Source organism: Cucurbita pepo, chromosome 10, assembly GCF_057944985.1.
Source record: "Cucurbita pepo subsp. pepo isolate OVF chromosome 10, ASM5794498v1, whole genome shotgun sequence".
Lineage (NCBI taxonomy): Eukaryota > Viridiplantae > Streptophyta > Magnoliopsida > Cucurbitales > Cucurbitaceae > Cucurbita > Cucurbita pepo.
The window spans coordinates 6,419,197-6,437,437 of NC_141807.1; the positions used below are offsets into that span (position 1 = coordinate 6,419,197).

Here is an 18,241-nt window from a genome sequence, read left to right on the forward strand (position 1 = left end):
CTACCCATGTCTTAGGATGTCCCTGACAACTTTTCTTGTTAGATGACATGTTTCACATTCATGATATTCACCACCATATGTGACTTTCTAGGTCTTCTACGGGGAGTAGTCTAGAAACTTGTTAGGGACAACTGCCATAACACATGACCACAAGCTAAGAAACCATGTCAAGTTCTCGGTTTGAAAAAGGTACACCTTAGCATCCACCATGGTCACAATCAAAAGCCTACCAGTAGGCTATTTACTGAATCTTGTACTCACTTCATGTTTTTCATACTTTTCAAGTAATTAGGAGTTGGTCGGAGATGGGAGCGGGATCTGTAGGAGGAGTTAATAGAGAGTCACACCCACATCCTCTAAAATTATTTTGTTGTTTTAATGTTTTTTTGAATGGTTCCCTTTGAACTTGTAAACTATACTTTTGGTTAACTTAAATATGTGTTTGCATATTATGTTTGAAAATTTATCCTATTTGAGTCTCCATTTGTGCTTCCAGAATCCACAAAAATTGAGACATCAACTATTTGGTTTCGTGTTAGCATATTTGATTACTAAACTCAATTATTGAAGTGTTGTTCAAATTAATCCCAGAATTATCTATAGATCATTTTGAAGACAAATATAATGGATCAACAATCAAAACCTTAGAATTTGAAGTTTTATGAAATAAAAATAAGGACAAGAAGATGCATATGACAACAAATTGGACAGCTTGGCCGAGTGGTCTAAGATGCCAGATTTAGGCTTTGGTTCGAAAGGGCGTGGGTTTAAATCCCATTGTTATTTGTTACGTTTCTTTATGAAACTTTCTTAAAACCACAAGGAGACCTAGCATGGGCACTTGAATCGTACAACTTCGTCAAAAAACAAAAAACAAGGAAGATCAAGAGGTAAGAGTTTCGAACTTTGTTCTTTGTTTTTCATTAGATTCATAAGATTCCTATAGAGTTAGGTTTTGAAATTTGAGTATGTTATTCTAGAAAGGATTTCGTAGAACTTCCATGAAGAAATTAAGAGTGGAAGCAGACTAGAAGTTGGAGTTCCAGTGAACCTCAAGAACGGTGAAGGAATCAAGTTACGTAGGAAAAGATACAAAAATCGAAAGAAATTAGAAAAAAACATAAATAACGCACGACATTCTAAAATAATTCATGAAGTTAAATTGTAGGTGACATGCGTCAACCAAAGAGGAAGCGAACGCGTCTGGAAGGAGAAGGTGCCATGAGTTGAGCAACGAGGAGTGATATGTGTCAAGTGAAGCTAGAAGACACGCAACAAGTGGAGGATAAATAAAAGAAAATGTGTAGTAATAATGTAGTACTGGATCAAACCTGGCAATGGGGAGCCGGACGTGCCAATGAGAGTGTATCACATGTTATGAGCATAGTATCACAGTCATATTATGAAGAGAGTAGGTTGTGACCCTCATGTTGAGATAAGCAAAGTGGCGCCCATCTGGCCACGCGAGGGCCAATATAGAAGAATGTCATGATGCGATCGAGGAGGACGGTACATTATCTAACACACCATATAATGTGTGCATTGAATAGGAAACGAGGCATAAGCAAGATAGGGGCAACAAGTAGACATTGTTGTGTGCCAAAAACGGAACAAATGTACTCACAACACCAATGAACGGAATTACACAAAGAGACACCAAGATATTTACGTGGTTCGGAGAGAAGAAGTTCCCCTACATCCACGGGTAGCAACCAATCACTAATAAACAAAGTGTTACAAGTGAATACCTCACTATCACACTACAAAGACTCTCACCAATATGTCATTCAAGAAATACAATGTGACACACAAAACTTGATTTTTTCCGCAATGATATTATATAGCCTTTGGTTGAACTAAAAATATAGCGAAGTCCCAAAGAATAGGACTAATCAGTCCTAAAGAATAGGACTTTATGACAATTTACAACAATCTTCACCTTGTCATAAAATCTCCAAGTTCAAGTTGCCACCACCTCAAGCCTCAATACGTATACCAAAAAGAATTTTCTTTTTCTTCATAAACCCATTTATAACCAATTTTCTTTTTACCTTTTGAGAGTTGTACCAAATCCCAAGTTTGATTTATTTGTTGATTCATATTCTCTTGCAAGTGTAAGTTATCTGAGCTCTGAATAGCATCTTTGTAACTGTTGGGAACTCCATCAATCAAAGAGAAAGCATATGCTATCGTATCATCAAACCTTGCAGGTTTTCGAATTACCCTTCGTGGTCTATTCTTGGCGATAGACTCAGGTTCCTCCACTCTTTCATTTACAAGGCTTTGCTCCTCCTATTCTAAGACATCATAGTTATTATCTACCTGATCAGTAGGTTCTTCAGTAGGAGCAACCATATCAGGAGAGAACACCACCTTCTCCACCTGCTTTAATGCCTCGTCATTATTTTCAATTTTCTGCAAAAACATTCTAGACTCATCGAATGTTACATCTCGACTATTAACAATCTTACTTGTTTTTGGACACCATAACCTATAGCCCTTCACGCCTTTGCTAAAGCCCATAAACTTGGCTTTTTTTGTTCTAGGATCCAGCTCTGAGTCTGTCACATGATAATAAGCAGGACACCCAAACACATGCAATTTATCATAATCACTAACAGGAGTACCTGACCATACCTCAAGCGGAGTTTTCCCACCATTTCCAGAAACAGGTAAATGATTCACCAAGTGAACTGCATAACTGAGAGCCTCAGCCCAAAATGCCTTACTCAATCCTGCTTGAGACAATATGCATCGAACCTTCTCTATTAATGTCTGGTTCATTCTCTCAGCAACTCCATTTTGTTGTGGCTTACCAGGAACAGTGAAGTGTCGAACGATCCCTTCATCTCGGCATACTTTAAGGAATGGATCATAAGTATATTCTCCACCGTTGTCTAATCTCAGCTTTTTGATTTTCCTGTCCGTCTGATTCTCTACCATTTTTTTTCCACTCTAGGAAGATTTGGAAAACCTCGTTTTTTTGCCTCATGAGATACATCCAAACTTTCTTCGAGTAGTCATCAATAAAGGTGACAAACCACCTCTTTCCTCCCAATGAGACATTCTTCGTGGGACCCTATACATCAGTGTGAACATAATCCAAAATGCTCTTTGTTTGGTGTATAGCTGTACCAAACTTCACATTTTTTTTGTTTACCTAATACAATATTCACAAAAATCAATTTTACCAGTTGTGGCACCCTTAAGGACTCCTTGATTCACCAATGTCTAAAGCGCCTTCTCACCAGCATGTCCGAGTCGCATGTGCCATAATTTCGATATGTCTTGTTCTTTTGAACTTGCCACAGCAGCATGCCTAATTATTGTGGTTCTGTTGAGGTAGTATATGCTACCTCTTCTAGTTCCTTTAATTGCCACCAAAGCTCCACGAGCTACTTTCAAATTCCCTCCTTCCAAAATGATGCGATAACCACTCGCATCCAAAACGCCAAGGGAAATAAAATTTTTCTTCAAGTCAGGGACATACCTCACATCATTGAGTTTTCGTATAACCCCATCAAACATCTTGATTTGTACTAAGCCAATTCCCATCATCTTGCAAGTACTATCATTGCCCATATAGACAACTCCACCATTGAACTCTTTGAATTCCAAAAACATCGCTCTGTTGAACACATATGATAGGAGCACCCAGAATCAAGAATCCATTCACTAGTTCGGCTGACTGATAGGGAGATTGTCAAGGCATCATTTTTATCAGTGTCGTCATCTCTAACCACATTGGACTTCGACCCCTTCTCTTTTAAGATCGGACAATCTTTCTTCCAACGGCCTTTCTGTCGACAATATGCAAACTCATTTTTATCAAGTTTTCTCCAATTATCAGATCTACCTCTCGACTTTGATCGGGACTCTCCACATTCGCTTCTTTTTCAAGTAGAAGTCCTTCCACGAGTAGTGAGAACATTTGAGCTAGAGTCTTGATATGTCTCCTTTTCCTTCTTTCACATCTCATTATTTATTAAGGTATTTGAAACATCTTCAAAATCAATATTAGGGATTCCATGTAGTAGGGTCGTTACTAAAACTCGTAGGATTCCGGCAAAGAATTTAATAACAACAACGCCTTGTCCTTGTCATCAATCTTAACATCAAGATTGAGCAAATCAGTGATGATTTTGTTAAAATCATCCAAATGCTCAGCCACTGAGATACCTTTCTTGTAGTCAAAACGGAAGAGTTTCTTCTTCAAATAGAGTTTATTTTCCACACTCTTCTTCATATATTTCACCTCAAGCTTGTCCCATAATTCTTTCGCCATGGTAACTTTCATAAATGGATATTTCTGATCCTTGCCAAGACAGGATCGAATAATTCTACAGGCTTGTCGATTTAATTTCGTCCATACTGCTTCTGTCATGTCTTCAGGCATCTCCTCTTGGAGAGAAACATCAAGGTCTTGCATGAACAACAAATCGCTAACTTCGCCTCGCCAAACACCAAAATTATTGGTTCCATTAAATTTCTCTACTTTGAGATTGGAACTCCACAATCTCGATCAACGCCGTGATTTAATTCCAGATGATTCTGCCATTTGCAATAATTAATCTGGATGTAACTAAAAAACACAATTCTTGAAAATTGATTTTTAAGAGAATAAGCACAATTGTGAGCACGTCTAGTGGTCGATGAGGCCAAAACTTTCACAGTACCCCAAATACCACAATCAGCCTCTGATACCACTTGTTGTGCGCCGAAAATGGAAAAACTGTACTCACAACACCAATGAATGGAATTACACAAAGAGACACAAAGATATTTACGTGGTTCGGAGAGAAGAAGTTCCCCTACATCCATGAGTAGCAACCAATCACTAATAAACAAAGTGTTACAAGTGAATACCTCACTATCACACTACAAAGACTCTCACCAATATGTCACTCAAGAAATACAACGTGACACACAAAACTTGATTTTTTCAGCAGCAGAAAGAATGGCATTATATAGCCTTTGGTTGAACCTAAAAATATCAGCGAAACTTAAAGTCCCGAAGAATAGGACTAATCAGTCCTAAAGAATAGGACTTTATGACAATTTACAATAGACATGAACGTCACATATAGGCTTGTTAAAGGGCCTAATAGGGCCCCAGGATTTAACCTCAAAAGTTGGAGTTTCGAAGGAAATTTGGACAAGCGTTTCTGGAGTAAGTCTGTCCATATGAAATATGAAAACTTACCGAATTTGGTCTCAATCGGACACCGGATAGACGCTCCATGACACCGTATGTCTATGCACCAAAACTATGTCTACCCTCAACAATTTAGAAATGTCTCAAAATGTACCTTACGGGGAGGCATGATGTCAACTCTCCACCACCCCTAGGCCCTATGGCCTAAGCGCGCTTCGCATTGACACATGTGTGTGTCACAGTGAAGGTCAGCATTTCGAAACGAGTGTCCCGGGAGACTTCCTTTGAAATGATTTTTTCAAGGACAGTATCAGATGGCACGGATGTGCTGGTACTGTGTCCCAGCCCATGTGTCAAAGGTTAGATTTTGCACCTGCTATCCTGTATGGAGTCCGTAAATGACATGGCTGATGGTGTTAATATAACATATGCGGAAGCAATTTGGATCTTAGGCACTTTTAGAACATCAATTATACTAAATAACTAGCATGTTTACAAGTATTAAAACTTAATGAGTATAGATACTAACCTTTTGTAGTTCAAACTTCTTTTTCCTTACGAACCGGTTTCGAACCTCCACTAGTGTCTTCTCCACTATCCTCCGGCCTTAGAACGGGATTGTGGAATCCGGTGAGTGACTAAACTTGGGAGGGATTTTGTATATGTGAAGAGAGTGTTTGTGAGAGGTTTTTCTCAAGGTTTTTTCACCAAGAAGAAGAAGACCTTCCATGTACCATGATCACTCTATTTAAAGAGTCATGTTTGCATGTTCATGCAAATTTGAGATCACCAAATTTTGACACTCAAAATTCCACTCAAATGTTTGGGATTATGTGGCAAGTATGCATGTTTGAGTTAACCAAAATTTGACACTCAAAATTCCACTCAAACTTGTGGGGTTTATTTGGCAAGCATGCAAGTTTGGTTAAACCAAATTTTGACACCTCAAAATTCAACTAACATGGATTTTTCCATTAAATGAAGTCAACATTTTGACTTTCTTCATTTTAATTCAACAATTAATTTGAATAATGAATTTCAAATTAAAGTAAAATTAAATTAAATGATTAATTAAACTATTTAATTAATATTTAATATTAATTCAAATGCCAATCCCAATCAATTCCGACACATAATTGATTAAGATATTTAAATCAGATTCTCTCTTTTTGTTTAATTCGTAAATAAAACAAAAATGCGGTTAAATATATCGTATATATGTAGCGCATATTCCCTAATTTGAATTCGAACACTTCGAACTCACTCGTCACACTATTCTATGGTTTAGTCCGATATGAGCTAGTAGAGGGACCTAATGGACCTATAGATCATGGGCTCCAACGATCCAAGATTAACCGGTTAAACTCGTTAACCTTGTTAACCAACATTTGTTAACTACTAGGACACTCCACTATAGCCTAGTAGTTGCACTCCCCTCACTATACATATATTTCTGTCCATTTGATATAACCATGATTAGTAAGTCGATCCTTCACAGGTTGTTCGTAACTAAAGCTGGGTCAATTTACCGTTTTACCCCTAAAGTTACTTCTTCTTCCTTATGTCTCACTGATCCTCTAATGAACAATTGGTTTGTTGTCCAACCAGTAAACCGAATCACTCTCAGGCCAATGAGAGGGTGGGGCCCCTTGTTCAAGACCTGGAGTCAGTGCTTAAGGGAACTACCTCTCTTCTATCCCTAAAAGTGGGTAGGAGTGAATTCCATCTTGCACCCCACGTCCCCAGCCATTCACCCAGTCTTACCCCTGAAATGGGAGGCCTATTGAGTTGGCGAACTAGAGCCACTCTCACCCATGCAAATCTAAGGATAATTCCGAATAAACAGGAGTTCATGGTTAGCTCAGGATTAAAACCGAGTTACCTAGGTTATCGAATGAAATGAAAATCAGTCTCAACAGTAAACGACATTATAAAGTGAGAGTGGTTTTCTTCATGGTCCGATCTTACTTATTGCATAGGACGCCCCCACTCACATGTCTCCACATGTACAATTTAGTGATCACATTGTTTATATCATATACAAAAGTGGGTCGCATCCATAGTGTCCCCAGAATAAGGTACTCAGCCTTATCCTTATACTATAGATCATTTTGACTATATACTTGAACTTGCTCTCTTATGTCTCTACATATAGTTCAAGTAATCATACTATAGCGAGAGTGTTCTTAGTTTATTGGATTTAGATTAATGATCGTAAAGTTCACTTTATTCAATAACAATCTTTACTGAATAAACAACAATAATAACTTTATTGAAAATAGAATATGTTTTTGTTTACAAACTATGAGTTTTAGGACATAAAACCCAACAATGGCGTGGGCACAAGAGGGCTAATACCTTGATAGTACCCAGATGGATGAATGTTTGGGATGTCCTGATGTTATGAATGACACGTGGGCTTGTTCTCGATGGCATGACTGAGTGAGCTACAATGACTGACGACACCCGTGACTTGGGACGGCATCAAGACATATGGGTCATGTTAACTGGGAACCAAGGTCGATTGGAATGACTTAACCTAATGTAGAGGCAAGTCGGTTGTGTTGCAAATGATTGAAAATGCACGCGTAGGCAGTGTGTGTGGTCGAAAAAGCTTGGGTTCCACAGAAGTGACATTCGGATGACGAAGACAAACCTCACCTAAGGTCCAACGAAACCACAAAGTCGGGTGAATGAATATGGGGTTTGGGTTCCCCTAAAGGTGATCCTGAGCATGTCAATATCACGACGCTGTCAAAATTAGTGCAACTTATTGTTAGATGGAATTAGTCAAGTTGTTAAGTTATTCATCTTTATTAGGAGTCAACCTGAATAGTTTATTTCAGTAGAGTTTTTGTAGGAGCTATTTATAGGATTTATTTTAGTTTAAATCGAAGCACTCAGGCTTAGTAAACCACAAGCCACAGTAAGTAGTTCATTATTTGTCTCTTTATTATCCTCTTTGAGTAATAATAATTTCATATTTATTCACATCTTTGAGCCTGAGATATTGTGACAATTGGTATCAAAGCCAAGTTGATACGGTTGAAATTATTACTCAACGAGATGAATGGTGGAAGTGCTTCTATGGGTGTAGCTATGGAAAAGCTTGTTAGCAATAATTACAATTATTGGAAGTTATGTATGGAAGCTTATCTACAGGGACAAGGTTTGTGGGATTTAATTGAAGGTGATGACACATAAATTCAAGCAGACACTCCACAAAATGCTGAATTACGCCGAAAATAGAAGATCAAATGTGGAAAAGCCTTATTTACCTTGCGAACTCTTATTCGCAAGGAATACATTGATCATGTTCGTGATTTAAAGTCACCAAAGCAAGTGTGGGAAACCCTTCAAAAGTTGTTCACTAAGAAAAATACAACTCGATTGCAATTTCTAGAGAATGAACTGGCTGTGGTGACTAAAGGTAATTTTTCTATTGAAGAATATTTCTTGAAAGTGAAAAATCTATGTTCTGAAATTTCAGAACTAGATGCTGAGGAGTCAATGAGTGATGCTCGATTACGGAGTTATCTTATTCGTGGATTACGAAAAGAATTTATGCCCTTTGTTTCCTCAATACAAGGGTGGGCCAATCAGCCTACAGTAATTGAACTGAAGAATCTTCTTTCCAATCAGGAGGCCTTGGTTAAGCAAATGACTAGCAACAATGAGTCTTCTCCAAAGTTAGAAGATGTGTTGTATGTCAAAGATCAAAGGAGACAGAATTTTCATTCAAAGCCTTGATCAAGCAATGCAAATCAATTCAGAAGTGAGAAGTCGTCAAAGAAGCCATTTAAAGCTTGCTACAGGTGTGGAAAACCTAGCCATTTTAAACGAGATTGTCAAGTGAAAGTGGTGTGTCATCTTGCGGAAAGCCAGGCCATATTAAGCCAAATTGCCGAGTCAAAATGCAGGAATCAGAAGCAAATGTTGTACATGTAAGAAAAAATTCTTCAGATCTAATTTGGGAATACTGCTTGACCACTGAGGTTCTTTATCAGCCAACAAACGTGACTTCAGCCGTACATCAAGATGATGTCTCTACCAATGATCAAAATCCTAATTCCACTACTTACGCTTCTGAATTTGATTCCCTCCAAATTCCGCCTCTAGACTCTCTTTTTTCTCCGATGCCAACTCTACCGCCCTTAGTGACCCTCCTGTTTATTCCACGGCCTTGGATTTGGGATTTGACAAAAATGAAGATTTCGACAGTCCTTTCCTTTCCTTTGAGGCTGACGATTTCCTCATCTCCGAATATTTGGATCAAACTACCAATTCGTTGGACTTGCAGGCCGACCGAGAAGCTTCTAGGGGCGCTGTTGTTCGTGCTTGCAGCTTTGCATGCTCTCCAAGATCCGAAAGCTCTGCGGTTTCATGCAAGCAGTCCCCCAATGAAGGTGAGTTTCTAAACTATCAATCTTCTGAATTAAGAACCGCAGGTAGCGAGTCTTTTTCGACCCATTTTGGTGGATGGGACTCAAAGAGTCCGAGGATTGTAAATTGTTCTTCCCCAGAGCATGGTGGCGGTGGTAGTGATCATAAATTCTCAAGCGAGCCAGCGTCGTCTGACGGCTTAGGTTCTGGAAATTTTGGTTCTGGTGTCTCTGAGGGAATGAATTGTCCATCTTCTAATGCGGAGTATTACGATATCATTATCGATCAGAAGATTAAATCAGAGGAAATAGGAAAATTTTGCATGACAAAGAGGAAGAAAGACTTGGATGAAGGAAACCCGGATTTGAGATTAGAAAGTATCAATCCCCAATTGAATTCCTGTGCTCTAAATGAGGATGAAGAGAAGAGGAAGGCGAGGTTGATGAGGAATAGAGAGACTGCGCAACTTTCCAGGCAGAGGAAAAAGCATTATGTGGAGGAGTTGGAGGATAAATTGAGAAGTAAGCATTCAACCATTGCTGAATTGAATAGTAAGATATCATATGTGATGACTGAGAATGCAGGCCTGAGACAGCAGCTGAGTGGCAGTGGTATGTGTCAGCCTCCTCCTCCTCCTGCTAGGAGTAAAAAGAATGAGAGTAAGAAGGTTGTGGGAAGAACTAAGAAGGTTTCCAGTATTAATTTTCTGAGTCTGTTGTTCTTTATTATGCTTTTTGGTGGTCTAGTTTCGGTAGTGAATGACATATTTGGCAATGTTGAAGTAGTTCCTGGCACGTTAGCATTTGTTGGTGATAGGTTATACAATCAAAATTGAGGAAGGGGTTTGAGAGTCGGCTGGTTGAGAGAATTGGGGACGTCTTCAGAGCTTTTTGAGAAGAGGGTTTTCTGGGAAGAGTCTGGCCATGACTATGCTTCGTTTCTCAAGGAATTAGGGGTTTTGAGAACTCGAGCAGATCGAGCGTGGTCCAGAAAGGAGGCTTTTGATGGGCATATGACAGTTGGTAGGGTTTTATATGAGCACCAACTCTTCAAGGAGGCTCTTGTTAGCTTCAAGAGGGCTTGTGAGCTGCAACCTATTGACGTGAGGCCGCATTTTAGAGCTAGGAACTGCTTGTATGTTCTTGGAAGATACAAAGAGGCAAAGGAAGATTTTCTGTTGGTATTGGAGGCGGCGAAAATTCTTTGTTCTACCCATTTTAGAGCTTTGAAACTGCTGGGGAGTGCTTTATTTGGAGTAGGGGAATATAGGGCTGCCGTTAAGGCTTTAGAAGAGGTCATACTCATGAACCCAGATTATGCTGATGCTCACTGTGATTGTAGATGCTTCGTATAATTTGGGTGGACTTTACGTGGACTTGGGGTTGTTTCTCGCCATTCTTGCTCCCATTTGCACAGGTCCCCTTGAAAAGAGAAAGCGGGTGGCATGCGATGCCCTTGTATGGCAACCTGTGAACGAGTGTGGCACTTAGATCAGAAAATTCGATGCAGTCAGGTATATCAAATTGTTGAGGGCCATATATGTCCCTAGTCAAGGATCCAGTGAGATAATGGAAGTCCATAGGCAGACATACGGTTGCACCAAGTTGAATTTTTTTCATAAAGCTTTCGGAGTTGAGAAATAAGCTTGCACTAAGGGAGACTGTCAAAATTAGTACAATTTATTGTTAGATGGAATTAGTCAAGTTCTTAAGCTATTCATCTTTATTAGAGTCAACCTAAATAGTTTATTTGAGTAAAGTGTTTGTAGGAGCTATTTATAGGATTTATTTTAGTTTAAATAGAAGCACTCCGCTTAGTAAAACACAAACCACAGTAAGCAGTTCACTGTTTGTCTCTGTATTATCCTCTTTGAGTAATAATAATTTCATATTTATTCACATCTTTGAGCGTGAGATATTGTGACGGACGCCACATGGTTAAAGAAGTATGACTGTGACCATTGGTATCACAGCCACATTTTGTGTGTAACGACCCTCTTTTCGAGGGACTCAAGCCACGGATCGTTACTCACTAACGTGAAAATAATTTAAAATATGCATTTGATTTAAAAATTTTAAACGTGCATACAAATAAAGGAAATATAGATTTAATATGACATTGCTCGAAAATATATTACAAACTGACAACCCATACTCGCATATACAAAAAATATGATATAGGTAGTTCATGAAATCTAGAAATACAAAAACATTAAGGGTTCATAAAGGAAAACATATCAATGGGGTACACGACACCGATCTAGCCCAAAATCTCATAGCTCCTAGCTAGTGTGTGTCTTTTCCTCGTCCGCTCCATCATGCCTCCTCTAAAGGAAAAGTAAAAATAACAGCGTTGACTATATCAAATATACTTGGTAAGCAGCTTGCTGGTAGTTCATAGTTCGTTATCAAGTTTTATTTATCTTAGTTAACTTGTTCGGTTTCTTACTCTTATTTGGGGATTCGTTCCCCAATATAGGTGTCTCCTACGCTAGACCCTAGGTTTAATCATCTCATTCTTAGTTCTTGGTCCTAACTAGACCTCCAGCCCTTGGCATATTCTTAAGTTTTTTAGGTCTCCTGGTTAGTCGTTTATGTTAGTCTCCCTCATTACCATAACTCTAAGTCATCAAGGAGAAACCTCGATATAAATCTCATAGGTTTCATGCATGCTAAGACTCAACCAACTCTAGGGTGCAATTGGGGACTCCTGTCGCTCGTGACAGGTTCACCAAAAGAAAGTTAATTGGAAAACTTCCTAATAGTTCCCATAGGGCACAAATCATACCTCGTAAAACATCATGCTAGTTCTATGGTTACCTGGACTTTTGAAAATCGAGGCATGTTTATGATGAGGGGCTAGTTAGAGAACACCTACTGTCCTCATATAATCGCATAACTCGCATGCATGAACAATAATCGTCAACCAACTTGTAAGTTACAACTATAGATCTCTATCACTCGTGACAGGCTCACTACGGTAAGCTAAATGGTAAACATCACAGTAGTCCCCACAGGGTACAATCATAAGTCAGTTTTATGGTTATCCCGACCCTTGACAATCAAGTCAGGTTCTCGATTAGAAGTTAGTTGGCGAACCCCTAATCGTCCCCGTACAACTGCATGCATCACAACATATGGAATAAAGATAGAGCATAGTGATCTAAACATGGATACCTAGTCATGGATTTCATTTCGTAAGGTAGTGCATGCGTGTTTAGTAAACAAACATAATAGCATTCAACATGAATCATCTCAGCTCATTTTATGCTCAACATTTATAATAAGGTTCCTATAACATGAATATCATACTAAAGGCATGCTCTCAATTTCGTCAAATCATACTTCAATAGTTTATTCCTCTGTAAATATGCATCATAACGTTTGATGTGCTCTTGCGTACATCAAACCAACTCATTCCATGCTCAAATTTCTATGACATGTTTCTTATGTCATATTTTCATGCATAGTATGAGAATAGCTAAATCCAAAAATCTGAGGTGCCACTTGAAAAACGTGACACTTTTTGTTTGGGTTTGTATCTCTAGGAGATTTCAAAATTGGTCACACTCCTCAAATAGTTCATAGATTGAGAAAAAGGATTAAAAATGGTGAAAACAGCACCAAACTCGGATTTAAAAACGAGAAATTACATAAAAAGAGGTAGGGTTGGCCCAATTGGACCAAACCGGGTTGAACCGGCCCAACTAAATTGAATTGGTCGGGACAGTCGGGTCGAACCGGCCAACTTAGGCTCTAATAATTGTTGGATCCCCACTTCTTGCCAAAACACTGGGAATCGACACCTTCTTCCGTACAAGACTTCAAAGGGTGTCATCTTGATCGATGCCTGGTAGTTGTTATATGGAAATTTCACTACGTGCAAGTGTTCATCCCAGCTGCCTAAAAAGTTCAAGGACACGCCCTCAACATATCCTCTAAAATCTAATTCAACCGTTCTATCTGTCCAACGGTTTGAGGATAAAACAGTGCTGAATCTACACTAATTACCCAACGCCTTCCGTAAACTCTTCCAAAAAAAATTTAATTGGATAAAGGCTAAACTAATCGACAAATAATTTAAAACAAAATTACTAAAATACCCTGGCTTAACATGTTACTGTTTTAATAATTCTAATTATCCATACTTTTGAATGGGAAGGAAACAATATATAATGTTATATATTATATTTACCTTTTTTAATTTTATAAAAATAATTAAAAAAATGAATAGAGCATTTATAATTGATCTAATTATAACATTGCCTTTAAATTGTCAAATTAAAATTTTAATTATAGTAAAAAAAAATGTTTTAAGAATTTTTCATAATTGGAAAATACTTTTAAAAAATAATTGTTGGGTTATAAAAAAAATAGCAATTTAGCGCTGTGAGTCAGAGCAACGGCTAGTTGATCATTTTCTTTCTAAAATTCAAATTCAAATTCAAATTTTGTTAACTTATCCATTTCTTTTTTTAATACACAAAACGTAAAATTCTTATTTCTTATTTTTCTCTTAAAATCCAAAATTTCAACTAATATCAAAATTTATACAAAATTAATTTTAATTTAACGTAAATAATTAACATTAAAAAAAATTAAAAATTCATAAATTTCAGACTAAGCTCACAAATTTTAAGATAATTAATTGATCTACCAAATATTAAAATTGATTTTTTGAGTTTTAAGATAAATATTAAATATTTTAATAATTCAATTAAGTTTGTGAGTAAATATTAGCACTTTTTTTTTTATAATGTTTTTCTATATTTTTATGCTTTTTTTAACTTCTTTATTTTATTAAATTATTTAATGATTTATTGATAATACAATGTTTATTAAGATAACCAATAAATTGGCTAAAATCAAAGTAAATACGTCATTTTATTTATTTATTTATTTATGGCACAATCAATTTTTTTCTAAAATTTAGTGACTTTTTTTACGCTCAAATTAATAATTTAGTGGTTACGATATTAAAAAACTCTTTTAACTTTGTTTAAATGGTAGGTGGCGTCCGGAAGGAGAAGGTGCCATGTGTCGAGCAACGAAGGGTGACACATGTCAAGTAAAGGTAAAAAACAGCCACAAGTGGTTAATAAATAAAAGAAATGGGTAGAACTAATGCGATCATACCTGGGGCTAGACGTGCTAATGAGAGTGTACAACATGTCACGAGCATAATATTAGAATCATAGTATGAAGAGAGAAGGTTGTGACCCTCACGTCGAGATAAGCAAAGTGACGCCCATTTGGCCACACAAGGTCCAATATAGAAGAATTTCATGATGTGACCAAGGAGGACGGTGCCCATCTAACAAACCATATAATGTGTGCATTCAAGAGGAAACGATGAATAAGCAAAGATAGGGGTACCAAGTAAGATGAGTGTCATAGATAGGTTCGTTAACGGGCTGAGTAGGATCTCGGGCCTTAACCTCAAAAGTGAGGGTTCATAAGAGAATTTGTACAGCGACTATGGAGTGAGGGGCCTTAACCTCAAAAGTTCGTCCATATGAAATATGAAAGCTTGCCAAATTTGGTGTCAATCAGACACCGAAAAAACTCTTCACGACACTGTTTGTCCGTTCACCAAACTATGTCTATGCCGCCAATTTAGAAATGCCTCAAAATGCACTTGAGGAGAGGCATGGTGTCAACTCTCTCCCACTCATATATAACCGTTGATATATATATAACAGTTCTGATCTGGTCCTGTTTTAGATGTCAACTCATTGTAATTTTAATTTATTAAATGTGGATTTATTTTTTTAAACCTTATTCATAAACAAAGATTTTAATTATTTATACCGTTCAATCATACCCTCAAAAATTAACGAAATCTTGATTTCAATTATGCACTTAACAATTTGTAACCATAATAAATCCATTTAAACTTAGTTTTTTTTTTTTTTTTTTTTTTTTTTTTTTTTTTTTTTTTATGGCAGTAATTACAACTTAGCTTATCTTGGACATCTAAAACAACATTTTTTTTTTTATGTTTTTTAATACGATTAAGATGATGACATGAGCAATTTAGTTGAATCAGCCACGTCGTCCCCTAAACAAAATTAGATTAGTTGGTCAGTGGATAATGTCAAGGGGCTAAACAAAAGATAGGTACTAAGATGCTACTTCAGGACCATGAACGAGTCAAATAAGTGCTACTCTAACCTATTCCCTAAATGATTCTTGACCTCCCACTACGAGATGCATCATGATTCTATGTTTTCCTAACCTAGGTGGGATGTCATGCACCATGTTTTTATAGGACGTCTGCCATGTTTAACAGGTTACAATGCCTCATATTATTGTCCTACCCATATCTTAGGATGTCCTGACCACTTTTCTCGTCAGACGACATGTTTCACATTCATGATATTCACCAACCACGTGACTTTCTACGTCTTCTACGGGGGGTAGTTTAGGAACTTTTTAGAGATAATTACCATAACCCATGACCACAAGCTAAGAAACCATGTCAAGTTCTCGGTTTGAAAAAGGTAGTATACCTTAGCACCCACCATGCTCACAATTAAAAGCCTACAAGTAAGCTAGTTACTGAGTCTTGTACTCACTTCATGTTTTTCATACTTTTCAAGTTATTAAGAGTAGGTCGGAGATTGGAGCCGGATCTGTAGCAAGAGTTACAGAGAGCCACACCCACAACCTCTAAAATTATTTTGTTGTTTTAATGTTTTTTTGAACCGTTCCCTTCGAACTTGTAAATTATACTTTTTGTTAACTCAAATATGTGTTTGCATATTATGTTTGAAAATTTTCTAATTTTTATTTGTATAAAAAATTTATCTTATTTATCAACCTGTTTGAGTCTCGATTTGTGCTTCGAGCGGCCACAAAAAGTGAGTCACGACATCAGCTAGTAATCTCACTTGTAAACTTTACAAATGCATGTGCCAACGACTTGGACAGTTTGGCCGAGTGGTTTAAGGCGCCAGATTTAGGCTCTGGTCCGAAAGGAATAAATGTAATAAAGTAAAATAAAAATAGAAAAAATGGTCAAAATCTACCCAAATAGCATAGTTAAGTAGCTCCTAAGTTGAATAAAAATAATTGACCGGATGCTCGGATCCAACCATCAGGAAGTTATTTTGGAGCGAAGGTTTCTTTGTGCAACTTTCTTAGAAGCGCAAGGAGACCTAGCATGGGCACTTGAATCGTACAAATTCGTCAAGAAACGAGAAAGATTCAGAGGTAAGAGTTTTGAACTTTTGTTCTTTGTTTTTCTCTAAATTCATTAAGATTGCTATAGAGTTAGGTTTTGAAATTTGAGTATGTTGTTCTTGAAAGGAATTCGCAGAACTTCCATGAAGAAATCAAGAATTAAAGCAGATTAAAAGTTGGAGTTCCAATGAACCTCAAGAACGGTGAAGGAATCAAGTTACGTAGGAAAAGATACAAAAATCGAAAGAAATTAGAAAATACATAAATAACGCAAGGCATTCTGAAAATAATTCTTAAAGTTAAATTGTAGATGACATGCGTCAACCAGGGAGGAATCGAACGTGTCTGGAAGGAGAAGGTGCCACGTGTTGAGCAACGGCGGGTGATATGTGTTAAGTGAAGGTAGAATACACGCAACAAGTGGAGGATAAATAAAAGAAAATGTGTAGCTGTTATGGAGCACTACTGGATGGCAATGTAATGGAGCACTGGATGGCAATGGGGGGCCAGACGTGCCAATGAGAGTGTATCACATGTTATGAGCATAGTATCACAGTCATATTATGAAGATTGTAGGTTGTGACCCTCACGATGAGATAAGTAAAGTGTCGCCCATCTAGCCATGCGAGGGCCAATATAGAAGAATGTCATGATGTGTTCAAGGAGAACGGTGCATTATCATCTAACACACCATATAATGTGTGCATTGAATAGGAAACGTGGTACAAGCAAGATAGGGGCAACAAGTAGACATGAGCATCACAGATAGGCTTGTTAAAGGGCCTAATAGGGCCCAGGCCTTAACCTCAAAAGTTAGAGTTTCGAAGGGAATTTGGACAAGCATTTCTAGAATCAAGTCCGTCCATATAAAATATGAAAACTTACCAAATTTGCATCGGACAACGGACAGACGCTCCATGACACCGTATGTTCGTCCACCAAAACTAAGTCTACCCTCAACAGTTTAGAAATGTCTCAAAATGTATCTTAGGGGGAGGCATGATGTCAGCTCTCCATTACTCCTAGACCCTGTGATCTAAACGAGCTTCCCATTGACATGTCTGTGTTACAGTGAAGGTGAGTATTTCGAAACGAGTGTCTCGAGGGACTTCCTTTGAAATGATTTTTTCAAAGACAATATCGGATGGCAAGGATATGCTGGTACTGTGTCCGATCCCATATGTCGGAGGTTAGATTTTGCACCTGCTATCCTATATGGAGTCCGTATATGACATGACATAGGCACGAGAGGGCCAATACCTTGATAGTACCATATAGATGTCTCTTTCTTAGTTATTTATTTACCGTTTTGGCCTATTTTTGTTAATCTATTCTTATTTCTAAATTTTCCTCTATTTATTATCTTTGTACCATGGCTAGGTTCTGATAATTTTACGAGAGACCTTATTTAATGAATTCTAAAGACTACGCAAAGTTTTACAACCAATAGATCATGTTTGAAGCACAAACCACGATTTCGGTGAAACAAGACCAAAATGTCCCTAATTGTTAAACCATA

General features: G+C 37.6%; 1 pseudogene; it reads left to right on the forward strand.

Annotated features, from left to right (window-relative positions):
• Positions 1-9,069: 9,069 nt before the first annotated feature.
• Positions 9,070-11,028, forward strand: LOC147790504 (bZIP transcription factor 17-like; annotated as a pseudogene).
• Positions 11,029-18,241: the final 7,213 nt, after the last annotated feature.